General features: G+C 53.6%; 1 protein-coding gene across 2 annotated transcripts in view; it reads right to left on the bottom strand.

Annotated features, from left to right (window-relative positions):
• The window catches only part of CHST3 (carbohydrate sulfotransferase 3), a 37,467-nt gene extending 20,094 nt beyond the window's left edge, over positions 1-17,373 (bottom strand). Inside the window, exon 1 of one of the 2 annotated variants that reach the window (XM_047072910.1) lies at positions 16,391-17,373. The gene's annotated coding sequence lies outside the window, so the exon portion shown is untranslated. Of the gene's footprint in view, positions 1-12,176; positions 13,824-16,390 lie in introns of those variants that run through there. The other variant, XM_047072911.1, reaches the window with a different exon arrangement.
• Between the last annotated feature and the right edge of the window lie 5,447 nt (positions 17,374-22,820).

Below are 22,820 nucleotides of genomic sequence, written 5' to 3'. Positions count from 1 at the left end.
GTACTGATCACCACCCCCACCTAGGCCAGGAGAGGCCAAACAACCTGCCCTCAGGCACAAGGGAGAGCTGGGGTTTGAACCCAGGCAGTCTGGCTCCACAGTTCATGAATGCAACCACTACGCTGAATCACTGAACAAACCGGTTTAGCCAAAAGGTGGGAGCCATATAGCAGCGGGCAGCTGAGAGTTCTGGCCGGGACTGGTCTACCAGGACCTGTCACCTACTTGCTGTGTGACTCTAGACAACCCTCTAGACCCTCTGTTTGTCTCACACTCCTCAAAGAGACACACGCGACCTCAAATGCAAGGTTCTTAGAGTCTTGGAAGAAACATCCTTTGAAGGCACAAGGCCACTGCCGGCCTCCCAGGAAATAGGAGCCTGCTGGCTGTCCCAGACAAGCAGCTGGTGCTGGCTGCGGGTGACATTGAGCGGAAGCTGCTCCTGCCCAACCCTGTGGTTCTGAACAGGGGCTGGTCTGCTGTAGTAGGGCCAGATCCTAGAGACTGCGTGACCTTGAAAGATGGCGTCATGACACGCAGCAGAGGAGACCGGGGACAGTGCCCGTGGGCACCATTCCTCCAGAATCGAACGAAGTTCAAACAGGGCATTCCACTGGGGGACAACCTGGCCCACCCTAGCTTTCCTCCACCTGCCCGCCCACCCTGCATATATTCTCCCTGGCCAAATGGACCCCACCATTAGCAAAGGACACCAGAAAGAATGGGTCGCAGCTTGGATTCAGACCCATGTCTGTCTGGCTGCAAAGAGGGGCAGTGCAGTGAGGTGGAGAGCACACTGAGTGAGGGGTCCGACACACCTGAGCTCTTCCTGTTCCAGCTCTGTCACCCACCAGCTGTGTAACCCCAGGTGACTGTCTCACCTCCCTGCGTCTCACCTGTAAAACAGGTAGTAATAGCCCTGTATTCATTTCCTATAGCTGTTGTAACACCCCACCATCAACTCGGTGGCTTCAAACAACACCTATGTATTACCTTAAGAGTTCTGAATGTCAGGGGTGCCTGGGTGGCTCAGTTGGTTGAGCATCTGACTTCAGCTCAGGTCATATCTCACAGTTCATGGGTTCGAGCCCCATTGTCTCTGGCTTTGCAATGAGAGCACGGAGCCAGCTTCAGATTCTGTCTCCTCCTCTCTCTGCCCCTCCCCCCGCTCACGAATGCGTGCTCTCTTTCAAAAATAAATAAATGTTAAAAAAAAAAAAAAAGAGTTCTGAATGTCAGAATTCCAAGGTCAGTTTGGACTAAAATCAAGGTGTCAACAGGCTTTCATTCCTTCCAGAGGCCTGAGGGGAGAATCTGCTTCCTTGCCTTTTCCAGCTTAGCTTCTAGAGGCTTCCTGCTTGCCATGGCCCATGGCCCCCTCATCCATCTTCAAAGCCAGCAATGGCTGGTTGAGTCTTTTTTTCTTGAGGCATCACTCTGACTTCCTCTTCTATAGTCAAATCTCCCTTTTTTTTAAAAAAAAAATTTTAATGTTCATTTATTTTTGAGAGAGAAACAGACAGACAGACAGAGCACGAGTGGGGGAGGGGCAGAGAGAGAGGGGAGACACAGAATCCAAAGCAGGCTTCAGGCTCTGAGCTGGCAGCATAGAGCCGACATGGGGCTCAAACCCATAAACTGCAAAATCATGACCTGAGCTCAATTCGGACACTTAACCAACTGAACTACCCAGGTGGCCCTCAAATCTCCCTTTTATCAGGACCCTTATGCTTACATTGGGCCCACTGGATAATCCAGGGTATCTCCCAGATAATCTCCCTATCACAAAATCCTTAACTTTGTCACACTGCAAAGTCCTTTTACCATGGGGAAGTAACACATCCAGAGTGGGGTTCATGTGTAGACATCTTTGGGGAGCCATTATTCAGCCTCCCACAAGCACCTACCTCATAAAATGGGTACTACAAGTTCAATGCTTAGCACAGTGTCTAACCAATAGGAGGCTCCACTGGGAATGAGAATCACTCTGAGAGCTTTTATAAAACATCAGGGCCTAAGATTCACTCCTGAAAATCCGGGGTGGAGTGAGCTGCACACTGAGATGTTTATAAGCTCCTTGGTGACTCTGCTCGGCAGCCAGGGATGGGGTTGACCATAATAAGCATTGAACCCGTGTCAGCAGCTAGTCTCACTCCCCACAGCTACTTAGCACTGAGCCTCCCGGCCCAGCAGCTGTTCAATAGATGTTTGTTGAATCACACTGAACTAAATCACTCCTGGGGCCCCAAACTGCCCCTGGGAAGGGATAGGAAGGGTGAGGGGGTCTCTCACTGCTGCATCAGGGCCTGAAGAATGAGGTTCTGTGGGCAGAGGCCAGCACTGGAATCAACTTCACACCCAGAAATGGCTGCCTGGGGGGGGGGGGGGGCGGGGGGGCCTGGAGTCCTTCCTCCTCCCCAAAGTCCAGTCAAGGGGGCCGTCCTGGGCTGAATCCAGTCATCAACGGGCCATTGTTAATGGAACAGAGGGGCTCTGTGCCCATTTAACACTTCCCTCCCTCACGAGGCTGCTCCCAGCTGAGGGCTGGCTTCTAGAGGATTGCAAGACTGGGGAGGGGGCCCCAAGGCTGTGAAGGGGGAGGATTAGGAGTGGGGGCTGAGAGTTCCCTGGTTGGAGGAGCAGAAGCAGCGTAAAACATTAGGCCAGTCTCACAAGTCAGCAGGGCTGGGAAACCCCAGTGCTGATGCGCGCTCAGTTACAGAGTCAGGACGAGGTTCTGGTGAAAGTTGGGAACCCAGCGACAGCCAGTGAAACCCACCAGACCCCAACCGGAGTGGGAGGAACAGCTTTCCCCATGGGGTGGTCATGCTTGACTTACCTTCTTCCCTTTAAAAAACCAGAAAGGTGAATTCTGCATAGTAAATGGCACCTTTCATTCCCCATAGAAGAACAGTGTTTTCAAAAGGGCTGGGAGGGTTTTATGTTCTGTGGGTTTGGGATTTAAGAGGCAGGTAATTCAACCAGGGCTGGGCATAAATGTCCCTTTGCTTAGCAGACCTTTTCTACATGCGGCACTTGACATTAATAGAGTAAGCTGGATTTCAGGAGGGTGGCATTTAAGATCCCAAAGATAGTGCCTGACCAGCACCTTCAAAAATGCCAGAGACCTAATTCTCGTGTTAGCCATCGGCAATTCTCATCTGTTGAATAAAGCAAGTCCTCTGGAAGTCTCTGCCAGGAAGCACCTTGCTTTAAAAAACAATCTAGGCTGGTCGGATCTCAAAGTGGGGTCCGGGGCCAGTGGCAGCAGCAGCTGGGAACTTGGTGGAAATGCACATTCTCGGGCCCTTCCCCAGACCTCTTCAATCAGAATCTCTGGGGGGGGGGAGTCCAACAAGTTCTGCAGGTGAGTCTGCTGTAAAGTTTGAAAATCACTCTTCTAGGGGCGCCTGGGTGGCGCAGTCGGTTAAGCGTCCGACTTCAGCCAGGTCACGATCTCGCGGTCCGTGAGTTCGAGCCCCGCGTCAGACTCTGGGCTGATGGCTCAGAGCCTGGAGCCTGTTTCCGATTCTGTGTCTCCCTCTCTCTCTGCCCCTCGCCCGTTCATGCTCTGTCTCTCTCTGTCCCAAAAATAAATAAACGTTGAAAAAAAAAATTAAAAAAAAAATCACTCTTCTAGAGCAATACTTTTAAAACTCCAGCCTGCCATCACTTTGGTAGGTCGGCAAACTTTTTTGTAAAAAATAAAATAGAACTGTATAGAACCGAAAATATCAGAGTGCACGTGTCATAAAGATACACACGGGTTTTGTAAGAGTTTTGTTTCAGTTCTGCGTATCTTTGAGGTTTTGGTCTGAAGGTTAATGAGCACTCTTCTGGAGCTGGTATGTACCTATTTCAGCTGGCTCCCCTTTTGTAAGGGGTCTGAATTAGGAGGCTTTAAAGATCACAGCGTGTGAGTTCCCTTCCCCCACACAATGCCCTCACGGAGGCCTTGAACAATAAGAGGGGCTGCTTTGGAACACGGCCTCCTTACAACACTGGCCTAAGACTTAAACTAAACTGTGCATTTCCCCATGTTTGTAAAACCTTCTCTCCACCGCCCCCTCTTCCATGTACATGTGCCCGGAGAAGTATGTGGATGAAATAACTAGCTGGTTACATCCTGGGTGGTGGGACTGGCGGTGGAGGGGGGGGAGGGGATTTGTTGCTTTCTTCTTTGCATTTGTCCATTTTACTTGAATTTTGCACACTAAGCATCTATTTTGCACACTATTATAAAAACTATAAAGTCAGTACTTAAAAAATAACAACGCTGAGGGTCCATTACTGGGTGGAAACAGAGAAAAGGCATTCCCACGGGAAGGCAGGCAGAACCCAGGGGTCATCCCCTCCCTCATTGTGTCTGGCCAAAGTCTATCCTAAGGCTGAGGCCAAACCCCACCTGTCCCCAGAGCCCTCCTTGATCCAGCCCCCACAGCCATCAGCCATCATCAGTCCCCCAGAGTAAAAGCACTGCCCCCTCCCACCCCCACACATATGTCACCTTCTCCTCCTTAGAAAGCCTTTCTGCTACTCCTGGTCCTCATGCCAGCCCTGTGCACAGTCTGGATCCTTACCGCCATCCTTGCCTTCATTATCCAGGTGAGAAAGGAAGGTTCAGAGAAGGTAAGCAACTTGCCCAAGGTCACCCAGCTAGAGATGTAAGGCCACGAAGTGAAAGGCGGGGTCGGCTTACAGCAAATCTCTAGCACGTTGCTCTCCTGGCACTATTTATTTCTCTGCCTTGCTCCATTCATATATATTAAAGTTAACGTTCACTATACAGCACCACATAAACATGTAAGGAAAGGAGGAGGGATGAAGGGAAGGAAGTGGGGGAGAGGAGGGGAGGGGAGCAAGGGAGGCCTAGGTCACCCTCAGTCACACTCCAAATGGCAGTGGAGAAGGGCCGACCTGTCTATGTGAGCCCCCACACCCAGGGGACTCTGAACATGCAGTCTGGCCAAGAGGCAGCATGTCCGGTCCGATCACCATGGTCAGGCCCTGACCCCACAGGCCACAGCTGCAGACCCCAGCCCAGCCAGGCAAGAGGGGAAAATGGAGAGGCGGCAGCTGGGAGCACAGAAGAATGCTCCCCTGGAAGCTGAGGGGCCATGCTGGGGCTGGAGGGGATGAAGGACGTGGGAGACTTTGTGTCTCGTGGGTGGAAGAGTCGAAGGTGACTGCTGGGGGAGGAGGGGTGGCGGGAGGCTGGGATGCGGCAGCCAGCACAGCTTGGGAGGGAGCACTCACTGGCCTAGCAGTGACCCAGGACAGTGATCACACTGTCTGGGGGCAGCTATTCTCTGGGTAGCGCCTCAGTTTGAAAGACATTTCACCATATACCCTTTTGTACCTTTCCAATTTCGGACCATGGGCATGTATTACTGAATTCATAAAACTTACACTAAAAAAAAAAAAAAATTAAAAGCAGGTACCGGTTTTCTACCTGTAGAGGTAGAGGCAGAGTTCTTTTGAGGTGAAGACTCCCATTTTAGAAGTCATTTTAACAGGCCTCTGTATGAAAATTTAAGCAGAGGCAAAGCCCGAAAGGAAAATTTGGAGGCAACGGGAAACAGAATTGTCCCTACAGTCAAACTGAACAGTGTTCCCCGCAAGAAAAGCAACAACTCTCCGGAAATTGTTACTATGTTGGGGGGTGAGGGGAGTCACTGGTTTGGGTCCCCTCCCTTCTAGGTGTGAGGGGGGCGTGGCCACCCCTGAAGCCCGAGGGGTCCTGGGGGCTGGGGGGGGGGGGACAGTGTCAGGAGAACCCACCCTGCAGGCTGTGGAATCCTGGGGGATCCCCACATAGCTGTGGGGAGGGCCATTGGACTTGTGCTAACCTGGGACTTGGGCATTAAAAAGGGGATAGGGACCCCTGAGAATCCAGCACGGTCGGTTGAGTCACATGCTGGGTAATCACCTAAGCCAGGTGTCTCGTGGAGGCCCTTAGTTTCCAGGGCAGGACTCGGGCGGGGCTGGCTATCTGGTGTAGAAGGAGCCAGCGCTGGAGGCCTGAGGAGGCCCCTGTGGCTTCAAAAGTTCTGGAAAAATGGTAACTCATAGCCCAAGGGAAATCCCAGCTTTTCTCTCTCACCCAGAGGGCCATTCTCTCCGCAACACAGGGACGCAGTGACGGCAGAATGAAGCAGAAATGCAAGCCTGAGAACAGAGCTGGCCTGTACTCTCGGTGTCAGAGGGCAGCTGAACTCCTCCCTCCTCTGTCTCCGCAGAAAAGAAGACTTAAGAGTGTCCGTTTCTGCCCTTTCCAGCCCAGGGAATTCAGGTGAGCCAGAAAACCTCTCTAAGCCTCAGTGTCCTCGCCTGGAAGATGGGGGTGACCATGCCTCCCTTGTGAGGTTGTGGAGGGGGAGGACACCGTTCAGCACAGGGCTGGCCATGGGCCCCTCCTCCCAGCTGGAGCGGCTGGGGGTGGGACGGGGCTGGGAGTCCCAGCAGCAGCTGCGTCAGCCTGGCATCCTGCGCCTGCAGACCGGGCCGAGGAAGCTGGCACTCGGCCCCTCTCTTGACTCACACTCCTTTTCCAGGTCTGGTCCACCAAAAACAGAACAGGCATCCTCTGAAGCCCCGTGCTCCTTCCAGAGAGGTGAGTCTCACCCTAAATGGCCATGTCAGCAGGGTGTGCATGGCCAAGAAGCTGGGTGCTCTCTGCCGCCTCCTAAATGGATCCACAATCTCCAAGAAACTCTGGGGAGTGATCCACACTGAAGGATGAAAACTCTTCCTGGCACTTCCTGTCTGCACCACACTATTTGGCAGACATAGGTTCATACGCCTTATCTCCTGTGATTCTCTGATGGCTTTGTCATGCAGCTGGATGGCGGAGTGGCTAAGAGCATAGGCACAGCTTTAGTTGGACAGCTGAGGGTTTGAATCTTGGCTGTGTGACCTTGGACAAGTCACCTAACCGCTCTGGGCCTCAGTGTTGGCATCTGTAAAATGGGGCTACCTCATGCAATCAGACAGATGCAAATAAATCACTCAGCCTGAGGATGCTTAGTACACACAGAGCTCTCAGATACTCAACTGTACCTACAAGGAAGGCAGAGGCCTTTGGGACCTGTCAGAGTGCTGGGCACACAGCTCAACCAGACTTTACTTTTTAAAAGCGATTCCAACACTGGGATTTCCAGAATTACAATCCGAGGGCTGGCAAGGATGTACTTTTGGAAGCTCTTCATGTCCTTCACCACTTCCAGAAGCTCCTGCCAAAGCTGAGCTTATGAGTGGGGGTACGGGAGACCCCAGGCAGGGAAGAGAACACGGGGAAGGTGGGAGACAGCAGCCGGAGAGCTCAGGACAGGAAGCCAGAAGGCTGACCTGGCTCTGCTACCCAAAGGTCCCTTGCAGGACTTTGGGCACAAGGACACCAGAGAACCCCAGAGGGCAGGCTGGCAGGTAGGCAGCAGACCGTGAGACTCAGTGATGTCATGCTTTCCCAGGATGACTCAGTGGTACCCCTGGGCTGTGAATGGGAGCTGTGTACTGGGCCTCTCACCCTCCCTGTCTCCTTGCCCTTCAGGCTTGCATGGTATCTGTCCTTCCCCTGGCACCTCCTGTCCTCCCTGCCCCCGGGACCCACGGCTATAGCATTGGTGCTCTGCTCCTAGCTGTGACCCCCATGCTCCCTGTCATGTCTCTCCAAACTCCACATTGAGGGAAGACCTAACTGCCAGAAAGACCTGGATTTCATTACTGCCCCTGACTCCTCCTGGCCAAGTGATCTTGGGTAGGTTAACCTGCCTCTCTGAACCTGTTTCCTCATCTATAAAATGGAAACATTGCTATCAACCTTGCTGGGTTGTATGGGGCTTAATGAGATGGTCTGTGAAATACTTGGCACACCGCAGGTGCTTAGCAAATGTAATGTATGACATTCAAGGGCCTCTATGATCTGACCTCAATTTACTCTTCTAGCTGCATTTCTTAAAAAAATAATAGCTCATTCTTCTTGATGCTTACCGTTGTGTGAGGCACTGCTGTAAACACTCGCACAGGGACACATTTTATTCTCCTATCACCCCCATATGGTGGGTACTATTAGCATCTCCATTTTACAAATGAGAAAACTGAGGCACAGAGAGGTTAAGCAACTTGGCATGGTCACACAGCATGTGGGGAGCAGGGTTCCCTTCCCTTGCAAGCAGCCTGGCTCTACAGGCTGCACCTGCAACCACAACTCCGTCCTGCCTCATCTCTCTTCGTGCATCCTTCAAATTACAGTTCAGTCCAAATGGACTCCTTGCCATTCTCTGCATTCGATCTGAACTCCCCCATCCCTGCCTTTGCCCAAGTTCCCCCCTTGCGCCTGAATGCCCACCTCATCCATGAAGCCCTCCCCAAGTCCTCCCTCATGTCCACCTTTGTGGGCTCATCACAGTTGGACTCCAGGGTGGTTATCTGTGGCCAAGTCTCCTCTCCCCGTCTGGCCCGAGGGCACTTTCTGCTACTACCCCCAGGCTACCCTGCGCAGTGTCAGGCATGAGCAGGCATGTAGTAACTGGACAGGCGATGCCAGGGCTGAAGCACCTAATGTGTCTCCCTGGGTGGCCTAGAGGAGAACTTAGCACTCAGGGCTCCACTACTTCTGCAAAAGTAACTTGAGGGCTTCAGCCGGAACCCCCCCCACCCCCACCCCCAGGCAGCTTGCCAGTTGGGCTTCCTTCTCTGGGCTCAGGGGAAAGGACTCAGCCACAGGAGATCTGCGTTACCTGGGGGTGGGGCTGAGCCCCGGAGGGGCTGGAGGGGCTGAACGGACATCCAACATCCGTCCACAAGGGGACAGGACTGAGAAGCACTTGCTGATGGGGCTGGGGCTGGGTCATGGTGGGAGTCATGGTGAGTTGGAGGGGGCAGACTCAGACCACTCCCTAACAAGCGCATCCCATCCGGGAGGCTGAGCACTGTCCTCTCCTGCACGGTGTGGCTTTGTGTCCTATCCACCACTCACGGTTCCACAGTCAGGTGGGGACTCACTGGAGCTGTGGAAGCACTGGGGACACCAAGGGGGACGAGACAGATGCTGTCCTGCCTCACAGAGCTCACTACCCATAGGAGACCACAGACCATGAAACCAGCAATGGCCACACAGTGGGGTAAAGTGTGACAAGGGGGAGACATGCCGGCAGCTGACCTAGGCTTCCAGAGGTGACACCTAAGCTGAGGCCTGGGGCTGAATGGGAGCTGGCCACCAGAAAAGAAGGAAGGAGAATGTTCTTGGCAGCTGGAGAGGCAGAGCTGGATGCACTGTCTGGGGAAAGAGGATAATTTGGAAGGTGGACGAGTGAAGATAAGGTGAGGGCTGGGGAAGGGGAAGCTGGGGCATGCTATCCAGCGGGAAGATCTCAGGGCCGATGGAAGCCGCTGGCATCCCAAGCAGCTCGGCACCTACCCCAGGGTGGGGCTCCTCCTATCTTGTCGGACCGCCCTGATCTGCCAGTTCCTCCTTACTTGTTTAAATCCCTTCTCCTGCCATCTATGCCAGTTCCTGAAGCCAGATCATTGCCAAGGGGAAGCACGTGGCCGGCCTCGCAAAAGAGGCTGACGGACCATCGCAAATGCCCCGTCCGGGTCAGCCTGGGGAAGGCCGAGGGCTCGAACTCCCACCCGCAGTGCCTTCACGGAGCTGCCCCTGAAGCCAGCCTCCCCAGAGCTTCCTGGCCAGAGAGCGGCGGCACGCCCTGGCCAGTTATGAAATGCCTGCTCTTGCGTGCACTCTCTCTGTCCCTCCTCGGGCCGCAGCCACGGCAGCGCGCAGGTTCACACACGGCAGGGTTGTGGCAGGGTTCCGGGTACTGGTTACGGGAGCCCGGCCACAGGGCTCAGACCCCGCTGTGCACTTTCGAGCCGGGGGATGTGGGCAACGGATTCTGCCTCTGTGGTTCTGTCTGCCTGTCTGTAATATGGCAATAACAAGAAACCTCCCTTAAGAGCTTCCTGTGAGAACACGGTCGCAGGCCCGGAAGGTTCTAAGAGCACGGTGCTGTGCATGCTAGCTGCCATTACTAACGCCTCCCGTGCCCCTGACCCCTGGACACCTGCACCCAGATGTGTATGGAGGAACCGTCAGAGGAAAACAGCTCCTCAGAGCAAAAATAAGATAGGGCGCCTGACCTTCACGGTCATGGGTGTTTCGGTTCTTCATCCCCCCTGTGAGGCTGACTTCCCCTTCCTCACAGGTGCTATAGCTTTCTATGTGGGGCCTCTTCAGGTACGTCTGTCCTTAACCCTGCAGGCCCCAGGCCTTGTCCGGAGGGGAGCCAGGCCCACGTGCCCCAGGCGTGATTCGAGTTGTGAAATTTCTTGCTGAAAACTGGTGTAGTCTCAGCCAGGGGGGGTGGCCCAGTTTGTTTTCAAAATATTTCCTCAGATAGCGCTGCTTTGGCTCAGACTTGTTAGCACTTCCCAGAATTCTGCAGATGGTGAGGCAGCTGGAGGGCAAGGGAGAAGAGGGAAGAGGGAAGGAGATCGGGGAGGCCCGGGGCCCCACCTCAGGTGGCTGTGTGGGCTCACACCGGCACCGGCTCGGCATGTGTGAACAGGCATGCACACACACAAGAAGGGAAGCAGGTCTGCCTGTAGAGGGGGGCTTTCATATGGCTGAGCTGTGGAGACTTCTGAACCAGAACTTCCCTCAGAAGCCCGATGCATACCACAGACACGGCGGGGAGAGGCCTGGAGCCCCCTCCCGTCAGGCCTCGGAGGGGTCCCCACTGAACTCTGGGGCTCCGTGGCACCTAGTTTGAAAACCTCTGCTGCTAAAGGAGTCTTGGCCTTCTCTGGGGGAGTTAGGACCACACTGTGTTAAAATAATGAGCTTTCTGAGGGAAGATGCAATTATTTTCCTAATAAATTCTAATTCGTGTCTAGTATAGCAAATGCCACACATTCTGAGAAATGAGGGCTCAGAATGTGCAAAGTGATTGATTCCATTCACTAACAAGCTTTTGAGCACCTCTCTGGGAAGTCTTGTGAATGCAGGACTGAGTATCTGGGGCAGAGAGTATGTGGTGAATAATACTTATAACACAGACCTAGTTCAACGTACAGGCACGTTTCTAAACTCCTCACAGATATTAATTCACTGACAGCCCTATTACCTAGGACCTAGAGCTGTCAGTGAACTAATCTCTTACCGATTAAGAAACTAAGGCCCAGAGAGGTTAAGCAACTTGCCCAAGGTCACACAGTCACTAAGCAGTACTGCAGGCACTCCGGCTTTAGGTTATGTGCTCTTAACCATTACATAATTTGCCTTTTGGAATGAGTGTGTCCCTGTGTTTGTGTATTTGTGTATGCACGCACTTGTGCCTACAAATGTTTTGGTATATACTATGTCTAGCTGTTTACTGAAATATTTGTGTTTGGCGGGGGGTGGGGGCGGGGGGGGGAATATCTGAATGTGTGTGTGTGTGTGTGTGTGTGTGTGTGTGTGTGTTGAAATGCCCATGATGATACGTGTGATGGTCTGTGAGTACATGGGTATGCATTCTCTCTCCCATCAACCCACCAAGGCTGCAAGTTATGGGGCTCACACCCAAGTACTCTCTCTGTTGCAGCCTGGCAGCAGCATGACAAAGGGACTCCCTGGCCAGAGGCAGGACCCAGAGCCTTCCGGCAGTGCCTGCTCCCCAGATCCCGGAGGTTTGCGTTTGCTGACCCAGCTCACATCCAATGGAAAGGACCCTCAGCCACTCTCTAGGTCCCAGCCAGCAACTGCCCCCACAGAGAGCCCCAGCTCGCTCTCCTCACTAGGTGCTGGGTTTTAGAGTGGTCAATTAAATGCACTGAAGTTCTGAAGCGATCATGAATTTGCTTCCTACCCTATAGGCATAGTAACTTACAACAGTGCTGGGACTTCTTGAAACCTTTTAGACCACCAGCACCCTAAGCTGATATGGCCTAATCTGATATGACTCCGGCCAAAAGCAAAGAGCCTTGACATTCTAGTTAGTCCAGAAAGCCCTTCAAGCTAAATGTATGGGTTTTGAAGGTTTCTTCACAAGTGAGCCCCACCTTGGATGGACACAAGAGGGGGAAGTTAGCTTTGGTCCATCCACTCGAAACTGACATTTAAGACACAAAGCTTCATCAGGTGCCACAAAGCTGGAAAAAGCCCCACCATTCTCCACCATCAAAGTAAAACTCACCAACGGAGAGACCACCTTCTGCCTCGCTGAGTGGGACCAAGGCCGAGACTTGCTCAGATGGCACAGGGTTGAGCTGGAACCCTAGGCGGACTTTTCTCCCACATGTTCCTCCTGGTCCCGGTGGCCAGTGTGCCAGCCTCCCGCAGCATAAGGACAGCCCGGTGGCCCGGTGTGTTCCCTGACTTTTGAGGCTCCCAAAGTCAAGGAGGAGGGGCTGGACAGGGAGGGGACAGGGAGGAGGGAGCTGGTGAAAGCAGCCAGTAAGCCAGGTGTAACCACGGGAGGCCAGAACAGTGCTTCCCAGGCTGGCCTCCGAGATGGCTGTTTACTTGTGGTATTTAGGAGACGCTGAACTAGGACCTGGCTTATTTATTTTCCACACTTTCCTCCAAATCCTTTTCAGAGTCCTCTAGAACCCCAGTGATAAATTTCCCAGGGCCTAGAGAAACCCACAGTCCTTCAGCACACAGACATCTTTGTGGAGCAGGGGAGAGGAGGGGAGGGAGGGAAACATGGAGGGGAGAGACAAGAGGGCGAGGAATGGAGGGTGGATATGAAGCTACGGGTGGCCGGGCACTCCCATGGCCTGCCTGCCACCTCTCTCTCCACGGTGGTGGATAAGGGCAGGGGGAGCAAGCGGCCAGATTTGGGGCAATGGAGCCAAAGACTGAGTGTGTCCCCCTCCAAGCACAGAACAGACTGTCCAGCCCGACAGGGACCACCGCACACCCAGCTGAGGAAGCCACGTGCTCAGGGCAGGACAAGCAGCATTCTATCATCTAGTTAGTCATCAGGGAAGAAAAGGTGACATTATTTCTTATTTCTGTTTAAGGAATGAAAAGGAGAGCTGTTTTCTTTTCCTCCTACGTGACTTCATGACGCGCAGAGACTTCTGGGTTTCCTCACGGCTAAGATTCCAGCTAAGATTCCCTTGGCTCCCCTTGCTTTATGACTTCCCAGCAGAGGTGCTCGCTCGCAGCCGCTCCCTGGGCTTCACCCATCACCTGACAGTGTTCCTAAGTGCCTCCAGGTCTCAGACACTGGGATGGAGCCAGGGTGCACAGACGAACAGCCCCTGTCCCTCGGGTGGGGCAGTTTCTCCCCACACCCAGTCTCCCAACCTCTATCCTGGACGGCGTGTCCACTCCACAATGGAGCCAGAAGACGATGCCGATACCTGCAGCTCAACACTGTCAAGGCTCACGGAGCTCACCCCAGTGGGCTTCCTGGGGAAGGTGGGCTTCCTGGGGAAGGTGGGAGGGGCCAGCTGGGTAGTTGCTCCTTTTTCTAAGGTTGCCAGTTTTTCCCGTACCATAGACATGCTGGCCGGAGATGGGAGTGGGCAGAGCAGTGAGAGGTAGCCCTCTCAGCCCTTGGGGGGTACACAGTACAAACCAGACTGAGACCATGGCGGCCCCTAAGTGCCTGCAGGGGGGCCTGAAGGCAGATAGCTTGCCGGCTCCTAGCTTCGTGACCTTGGGCATCCACTGCACCTCTCTGAGCCTCACTTCCTCATCTGTAAAGTGGGGTTGATAACCGCTGTCCCTCTGTGGGGCCCATGTGGGAAAGCATAAGCTAGGGACCAGGTGAGCCATGCATTATCACTCCCCACCCCAGCTCTGTCCCACCCATCTCTCTTGGGGACCATAAACTGCCCCGGGGCACATGGTAGGTGTAGGAAGGACAGCCACAACATGCCCCTCTATCTTCACCATGCAGGCGGGGGGCAGGTGAGGACTGATTTCCCCGTGTAACAGATTTCCACTCTGGTGAGGGCCGGAAAAAAAAAAAAAAAAAAAAAAAAAGGAAATACCATCTGAGGATGTCTACCTGGCAATTTCTCCCAAACCCAAACTTATGACTTGTATGGTCACAAGTGACAGCTTTGTCTTCTCGGAGAAGCAGCAAATCATCTCTCACTGGAATTACTGCAACATCTCCCTCAATTCACTTCCAAATCTCTCATCATTTCCCAACTCCAGCTCTACACGGAAGGCTCCAGAGGCCTGAAGCCACCCAGAGTTTAATTTCCCATGGCCCATGGTGTAGCCCAGTCTGGGCAGAGAGTGTGGAAAAAGGACTGCAGTCAGAGGCCCCAGGACCACGTTAGCAAGTAGCCAGTGTGGCTTCTTTGTTGCCATGGAGAACTAGTAGGGACCTTGGAGACAGCCTCCCATGGTGAAGACAGCGTGAGTTCCAGAGTTAGACCATCCAGGTTCAAATCCCAGCTTTGTGCCTCGTCAGCAGTGCGACTTCGAAAAAGTTACGTAACTTTCTGAGCCTCAGTTTCCTAATCTGCCAAATGGCCACAAAATGCTAACTTCACAGGGATGGAAAGGCTTAATGATTCACAGAAGACACAAGGTGGGAAGGTGATACGGGGAAGCACTGGTTGTGGCACGCCACCCGAAACCGGAGGTGGCCAGGTCCAGGTCACTCCCTCTCTCACCTGGGGCCACCCATGTAGTTCTGGTGCTGCCCACGTGCTCCGCTAATTTCAGCATTTAGGCCATGTAGAAGCTCGAAATGCAGACTGAACCTATTCACGAAGGGGCAGGGGAATGACACATCTCCTTGTGATTCCTCGGCCAGCTTGTCCCATACCCTTGCACCCTCTCAATCTCATGCCGGTAGGGAAGCACTCCCAAGACTGCTTGTGATCCCAGTTCCGGGAACATGAGATGTTTCAGCTCCTCTGGGAAAGGCACGCCCGCGGGCACACAGAAACCCGCCCAACGTTCGGTACAGGGACTGCGACTACCCCCCTCCACCTGCTGCCACCAGAGCCAAGCCCCTGCTGGAGGACACAGCCCCTAGACCTTTCATGAGACCCATTTCCAACCAGGCCAGCAGGAGCCAGGAAGAAGCGTGCGACACCATCCCCTGCTTAGCCAGGTATAGACATGGAGGCTTTCCTGCTGCCCCTCTTAGGGGAGCATAGGTCAATGATGAGATTCAAGACCGCAGGGCCAGCCCACAGGGCACAGTGGAAGACACTGCTGGGGCCGCTTCTCCAGACAGCTCAGGCAGGGCTCCCTGGCACCACTCAGGGCCTCCTCCTCTGCAGCAACACCAAATCCAACCCAGGTGAGGCCACCAGGCTTGGCTCACAGTGAGTCCTTAGCAAACGTTAATATTGGTGCCATTAATCATCAAACAACTACTCATTGAGTACCAGCTGTGTGCCAAGCACTGTGCTTGGTCCAGGACAATCCTTGAAATATCCCAGGGCCCCAGCACACCAGGGCACCTGAAAATAAACACAGCTTCAGGTGCAGTGAAAATGAGAAGGGCTCCAGCACTGCCCTGGTTTCTTCAAGACCTTGGGAGCTTTAAACGTCCCCCACCCTGGTTGACACACCCATCCAGGGCTGGAATCTCCTCCGCTGGTCCTCCTGGAAGTCCCTCTGAGGAAGCACATCCGCCCGGGGTGGGGGGGGGAGGGTCTGCGTGCTTTCCTCACAAGCCCTGTCACTGCCACCACCCAGCTGTCCCGCGCAGGGCAGCATCGGCCTGCTGCTTTTTCCACTCTGCTCAGAGCCCAGCATGCCGGGTCTGAGTTTTATGAATCACTCCCTCCTCTCTCCCGGCCTCGCCTCCGGAAGGGCTGCGCACACCCAGACACATCACCAAGACACGGACTTTCCACACCAGACTCGCTTCTGCCGAACCCCGAGATCCAACTGCAGTGTCTGTTTCCCCCTCCCCACTTCTAGCCTCGAGGTGCCGGCCACGACTTGTAAAGACAAGACAGCTCTTCCCCGGCCCATCACGCTGTGGGGGCTCCTCACTGGGGGGGGGGGGGGGGCTGCAGACAAAGACCGTGGATTTACTTGAGGGCAGGCGGGAAGAGGGCATGCTTGGTCTAAACATCCAAACCCTGGCGCCCCCGGAATTGTACATTTCGGCCTGCGCGGTGTGCGGAGTCCGTGTGGCGTGTGCTCAGAGCGAGTGCGCGATGTGTCTGTGGCTTGCATGATGATGAGCTGCGAGTACCTGGCAGCTGTGAATCTGGGTGCGGGCTGGGTCTAGGGACTGCGGGTGCCTGCGTGGAGTTTTCCCTGGGCCGGGAACTCCCTCTCCCACGCTCCGTTTCGCCCCCTCTTCCTCCAAAGTTTGGCGGGCCGCCCGGACGGGGAAGGTTGGGGGGCGCACGGCTGGGCGGCCTTGCCCGGGCCTCGGAGGCGGTTCCGGGACGCCGGCGCCCTACTTACCCCGGCCGCCGAGCCTCCTTCGGCGGGGGCGGATCCGACTGTCCGCGGCTGGGGTCCGGCGCTTGCAGCATCCGCTCGCAACTTTGCCCTCCTCTGCGTAGAGCCCGGCAGAAGCAGCTCAGCGGCTCCGATCCCTCGCGGCCCGGGCTCTGTGCCCCCCCCCGGAGGCGGCGGCGGCGGCGGCGGGGAGGGAGGGAGGCGCGGCCCCGCCGGTTCGCACGCCGAGCGGGAAGCGGCGCCAGGCGGGCGCCGTCCTGCGCAGCGAGCGAGCGAGCGAGCGGTCCTGCCTGGCGCCCTCCCCGCTCGGGCCCGAGCCCGCGAGCGGCCCGCGGCGGCGGCGGATTCCTGAACCGCGTCCAAGGCGCCCGGGGAGCCCTCCTCCTCCTCCTCCTCCTCCTCCTCTCCTTCCTCACCCCACCCAGCTCCCAGCCCTGCGCGCCCAGCAACTTGGGAACCGTTGGCGAAGTTGGCGCAGCTTGGGCAGCGCGCCGGCCCGGCCTCTGGCTGGAAGGAGGGGAGGAGAGGGAGGAGCTGAGTGGGGAGGGAGGGGGCCCGCCCCCGCCCCCGGGGAGCCGCGCTCTCCGGGACCCCTCTGTGGGCCTTTGTTCCGGGCACTGCACCTCGGCCCGCCCTCCCCGGGGACTCGCTGGGGGCCTCTCGGATCCCCCACCTCCTCGCAGAGAGACTGGGAGGAGCTCCCGGCCCCGGGGTGGGTAGGTGGGGGGAGAGGCGGCGTGCGGATCTTCGCGGCTTCACCCTGCCCGAGCCTCCCAAGCCCTTACCGGCCTCCCATCCTATCCCTCGCCGGAGACATGCCCCTGGCTGCGCTGGTTCTAGACCGGGGGTTGGGGTGGTGGTACCAAGTGACGGTCCCCAGGGCTTCCAAAGACCAAAGCACACCCTCTCTGGGCGGTCACAGGTCACCCTCCCGCCCTGCAGCTTTCTCGCGCCTCCAGTCCGGGGATCCCCTAGTACGAGACCCGCGAAGCAAGAGGGAAGTAGGAAGCCAGAGCGGCTTCGCGTAATCTTCCGACCCTCCTGGGGGTGGCGATCGGCGCCTCCCGCGGAGGGTGGGGTGGGTGCTGCTGGACGTCGGGCGGGCAGCGTGTTGCCTCCCACGCGCGGGGCAGTGCCCGGCCGGGCAGCGCCGGCTCACGGGTACAAGGCCAACTTAACCTGGAGCGTGGTGAAGTGCTCGCAACTGGAACACAAGCCGAGACTCCTTGTCAGCTGCCTGCATCCTGTGGTGCCCCCGCCTCCCGGGCTTTGAGCTGGGCTTGCTAGGTTTTTCTCCTGAGGCTTCTCAACGCTTAGCGCCATGAGCTAATTCAGGCCTCTTTAAGACAGTGGTTCTGACATTATAATGGGATAGTCCAGGGCTTAGACACAAGAGGTTATTTCCCGAAAAGAAGAAATAGGAAAAATTTTTAAAAAGCAACAACCTGAACATCTACACTTATGCCGCCCTGGTCATTTTCACCATGTGTAGAAAAGAAACCTGAACAGAATGGAGCATGGCCTCGGCCTAACCTGGGCTGAAATCCTCACAGGTGGCGGAAGTCAGAGGGCCCTGTTTATTACCTGGGTCCAGCCCAGCCCAAGCTTCCACCAGGACTGTGGGCTGGAGGGACCTGGGCAAAGTGCTCCAGACAGTGAAGTGAGACCTTGGTGTCTCTTTTGGAAGAAAAACCCGACTGGGTGCTTCAGTTCCATTATTAACAGTTCTGTGACCTCCAGGGGACTGGAAATTTGGTGAGAGCTTAGACCCTAAATCACCTCCTGGGTAAGCATCCTGAGTCCCTCTCTGTATCTCCCTAGCCTCAACATCCACAGGGCGAGGACCTGTGCTCTGGAATCCGTCTGCATGTTCTCCAGTTTCTGGGGGGGGGGGGGGGTTCTCCAGACTCCATCATCTCTTCTCTGAAAGGAGGGCCTCCTTTGAGCCTCACAGATCTGTCAAGAAGCTATGTTTAACTGCACCTGCTGGCCTTATGAGGCAGGCCTTCCTGTCAGACACATGGAGTCTGGGATTTTAGTGCCAGAACTTTGTAAGCACGTCAGGGAATACAAAGGCTGAAACCTAGGACTGTGTCATCGCCAGATTATAGAGAACGGATTGTGCTACTGATGTGGGGAGGAGCAGCACAGGTGGCCACTGGGAAATTCCTGTGTTCACCCAATACTTATTGAGCACATTCTAGATACCGGGACCCACAGAGGTAGATAAGTTGTAGTCCCACCTTCTGTCCAGAGGAGACAGATCCAAGTCTAAATAAATACTAATGATACAATGTGCTATGTGAGGGGAGGCTGGGGCTGGGGGTAAGGGAGTGGGTGTCTCCAGAACAAGATCACAGGCTTGCACAGCTCCGGGGCAGGTGGAATGTGATGTGACTGTCAGCCCTGGGAATCATTCACTGCTACAGCCTTATTCTCAGAGCTGAAGACCCCAGGCCTGGGCTTCCGAGATGAGCCAGAATTCTGCAGGCAGAAGAGAAGTCAGAGATGGGACAGAGCTTTCTAGGTAAAGCGACCAGCAATTGAAAGAAACGAGTTTCTCTGGGCTGGCATGACAGCTAATAATTGGGCCTTCATTTGAGGCTGTCTTGATCGCAAATGAGAGGGAGAGGGTAAACGTGTGACAGGACATTAGGAACTTTTATCGTACAACAGTTTCCAGGCTTAACTTCTTCTCACAATTGCTCCGCCAAGAGATTTGGTCTTGTTTTTTGTTTGTTTGTTTTGTTTTGTTTTTTATTACCCTGTTTGAAAAATTGAAAAATTGTACCCTGTTGAAAAAAGAACTTTCCAGGCCAGAGGCAGAATTGCAGAGTGGTTAGAATGTGGAGCCTGGGCGCCTGGGTGGGCTCAGTCCAGTTAAGTGTCCGACTTCCACTCAGGTCATGATCTCCCGGTTCGTGGGTTTGAGCCCCGCGTTGGACTCCGTGCTGACAGCTCAGAGCCTGGAGCCTGCTTCAGATTCTGTGTCTCCTCTCTGTCTGCCCCTCCCCTGCTCACACTCTGTCTCTCTGTCTCTCTCAAAAATAAACATTAAAAAATTAAAAAAAAATAGATAAACATTTAAAAAAATTACTAATAAGAGCACACACCAACATCTTGTACCTCCTGATGTGATACATTGGGAAGGTTACAATGTTGAGCATGAAGCATTCCTGCCAAAAAAATGCATCACTGGAATCTAATCACAAGGAAACATCAGACAAAACCCAAACTGAGGGACATTTATAAAACAGCTGGCCTGGGGGGCGCCTGGGTGGCTCAGGTGTTTGAGTGTTCAACTCTTGATTTAGGTTCAGGTAATGATCTCAGGGTCATGGGATCGAGCCCTGAATTGGAGCTGAGCAGGGAAACTGCTTGGAATTCTCTTTCTCTCTCTCTCTCTCTCTCTCTCTCTCTCTCCCTCTGCCCCCTCCCTGCTCACGCACCCACTGTCTCCCTCAAAAACAAAGCAAAACAAAACAAAACAAAAAACAGCTGGCCTGTAATATTTAAAATGTCAGTGACCCAAAAGCCAAAGAAAATGACTAAGAAACCACTCCAAATTAGAAGAGATGAAGGAAGTATGAGCAGGTGAGCACTGTGGTAGGCAGGCTTCTCAGATGGTCCCAAAGATGCCCCTCCTGACATTCACACACTTGTGGGATCCCTGTCCTTGAGTGGGCCTAGACCTGCTTCTAATGACTACAGCAGAGGTAATGGAATGTCATTTCTGGATTACAAAACACGGTAATGTAGGTTACAAAAGACTGTGACTTCTGTCTTGCTAATTCTCTCTGGTTCCTCTCAGCCTGTTGGAATTACCAGATTCCCTGTGGAAAGCCCCGTGTGGCAAGACGGTGAGGCCCTCAGGCCAACATTCTGCTGTGACCTGAATCTTGCCAACAACTGCTGAATGAGCTAGGAGTGGATCCTGTCCTTGCTGAACCCTGAGATCGCAGTAACCCTGGCCAGCACCTTGACTGCAGCCTTGAGGGACCCTGAGCGAAAGAGCTAAGCCACATCCAGGTTCTTGACCCACAGAAACTGAGGGATGATAAAAATGGTTGTTTTAAGCCACTAAAGCTTTGGAGTGACTTGATATGCAGCTACATACAGCCGATAACAGCCACTAAGTACAATGCATTATCCTGATTGCATCCTGGAACTGAAAATAAAATAAAATAAAATAAAAAAATAGAGACTAAGAAAGACATTGTTTAGATAATTGAGAAAATACGAATAGGGGCCAAATGATTGCGAATATTGTGTCAGTGTTCAATTTCCTGCATTTGAGAACTATACTGTTATGTGGGAGGGTGTTTGATTCATTAGAGATACACACTGTGATACTTAAGGTCATGATTTCTGCTGCTTCCTGTCAAATGGTTCAGAAAGACTAATAAAAATAAACATTATGGGCGCTTGGCTGGTTCAGGCGGTGGCGCGTGTGACTCTTGAACTCGGGGTTGTGAGTTCGAGTCCCATGTTGGGTGTGGAGATCACTTAAAAAATAAAATCTTAAAAAAATAAACATTACACATAGTATATATAACATAGGTGTCATAGAGAAAGAATTTCATTTATCTATTAATTAAAAACATTTTTAACATTTATTCATTTTTGAGAGACAGAGAGACAGAGCCTGAGTGGGGAGGGGCAGAGAGAGGGGGAGACACAGAATCCGAAGCAGGCTCTGGTCTCTGAGCCGTCAGCACAGAGCCCGATGCGGGGCTTGAACTCACAAACCATGAGATCATGACCTGAGCTGCAGCTGGACATTTAACTGAGCCACCCAGTCGCCCCTATTTATCTATTAATTTATCTCAAAACTTAATGACTTAAAACAACAAAAATGTACTATTTCCCACACATTTGTGGATTGACTGGATACATCTGGAAGGCTCCTCTGCTCCCTCTGGCATCAGCTGAGGCTACTCACCCTGCTGCCCCCAGCTGGCAGCTGGGCTGGGCTGGGCTGGAAAGCCCAAGAAGGCTTCACTGCCAAGGGTGTCACCTCAACACAGTGCTCCTCAACACAGCCTGGGTGTCCTCAGATTATGGCAGTTTCAGAGTAGACAGACCCTACATAGCAGCTGGCTTCTGGGACAGGAAGCGTAAGGCAGCCCAGTCCTGTGCTGGGCCAGGGAATCGCTGAGCCATTCTTGGGATCTGGGGTAAATCTTCCTCTCCGGGTCCAGAAGAGCAAGTGGGCAGTGACTTAAGGAAGAATTCTGGGGGCAAAGGAGGAGGGAAAGAAGAATATAAAGAGGTTCCCCAGCTGGAGTAAAAGGGCCCAGAGACTCAAGAACAGAGAGTAAACTCTCCCCTTTCCCCACCACCCTGCCCCATCTCAGCTTCCTCTACTCCCTGATCATTTTAACCAAAGAGCTCACTTAAAGATGATAAGGGGCAGGGGGCTGGGTGGCTCAGTCGATTAAGTGTCCATCTCTTGACTTCAGCTCAGGTCATGATCTCAATTTTCACAGGATCGAGTCCCACATCGGGCTCTGCTAACATCTCGGTGCCTGCTTGGGATTCTTTCTCTCTCTCTGCCCCTCTACTGCTTGCACACACACTCTACGTCTCTCACTCAAAATAGATAAGCAAACTTTAAAAAAATAACCCTTATATATTAAAAAAAAAAAAAAAAGATGGTAAGGGGCAGAGATGGGGGAAGAAAAATGTCACTTATTGAACACCAAGTGCCGGGAGCTTTCCCCACATGATTTCATTTATCCTCGTAGCAACCCCACAAAGAAACGATTACGATGCCCTTTGGAAAGAAGACATAGCAAAGGTCTCGGGTGGTGCAGTGACTTGAGCCAACCCACACTGCAAAGGTATTGAATCAAAGAATGTCTTTGCTTTTTTATCCAACAAACAGGTTTGGCCCCAGGACTGCCCTGGGCTTGGGAACACAAGGATGAATGATGTTTTAGTCAGCTATTGCTGCAATAATGCTGCAAAACAAACATCCTCCAAATCTCAGCAGCTTACAACAAGCGTTGGTTTTCTTCATTCATAAGTAGGTCAGCAGTTGAACAGGGATTTCTGCTTCAGGCCACGAGCTGACTGGGCTTGGGGTCAGCCTTTGTGTTGGCTTCAGCTCTACTGTTCATGTCCCCACATTCTACATGGTCCAGTGGCTACCTGCGACACTTCTCAGGGTAGATCACAGCAGTACAAGAGACAAAGCAAACCACCCCCGCACTCTTAAAAGCTCTGCTGACATCACTGGGTAAAGCAAATGCCATGCTCAGACCTAAAGGCATTAAGGCAAAGAAGTCATCATACCCACTATGAAGCCACGGTGACGACCTAGATAGTGAATTCTGGGACCAGGGGAATAACAACTGGTCTGTTCTTATTCCAGGTGACGGGGTGAGACCTCCCACCTTCCTGGAGCTCGCAGCAACCTGTGACTACTCAG

This window comes from Lynx rufus, unplaced genomic scaffold, assembly GCF_022079265.1.
Source record: "Lynx rufus isolate CCGP_SWC_20201006 ecotype Redwood Valley unplaced genomic scaffold, mLynRuf1.p SCAF_11, whole genome shotgun sequence".
In the NCBI taxonomy this organism is placed as follows: domain Eukaryota; kingdom Metazoa; phylum Chordata; class Mammalia; order Carnivora; family Felidae; genus Lynx; species Lynx rufus.
This window is presented reverse-complemented; position numbering and strand designations above follow the sequence as displayed.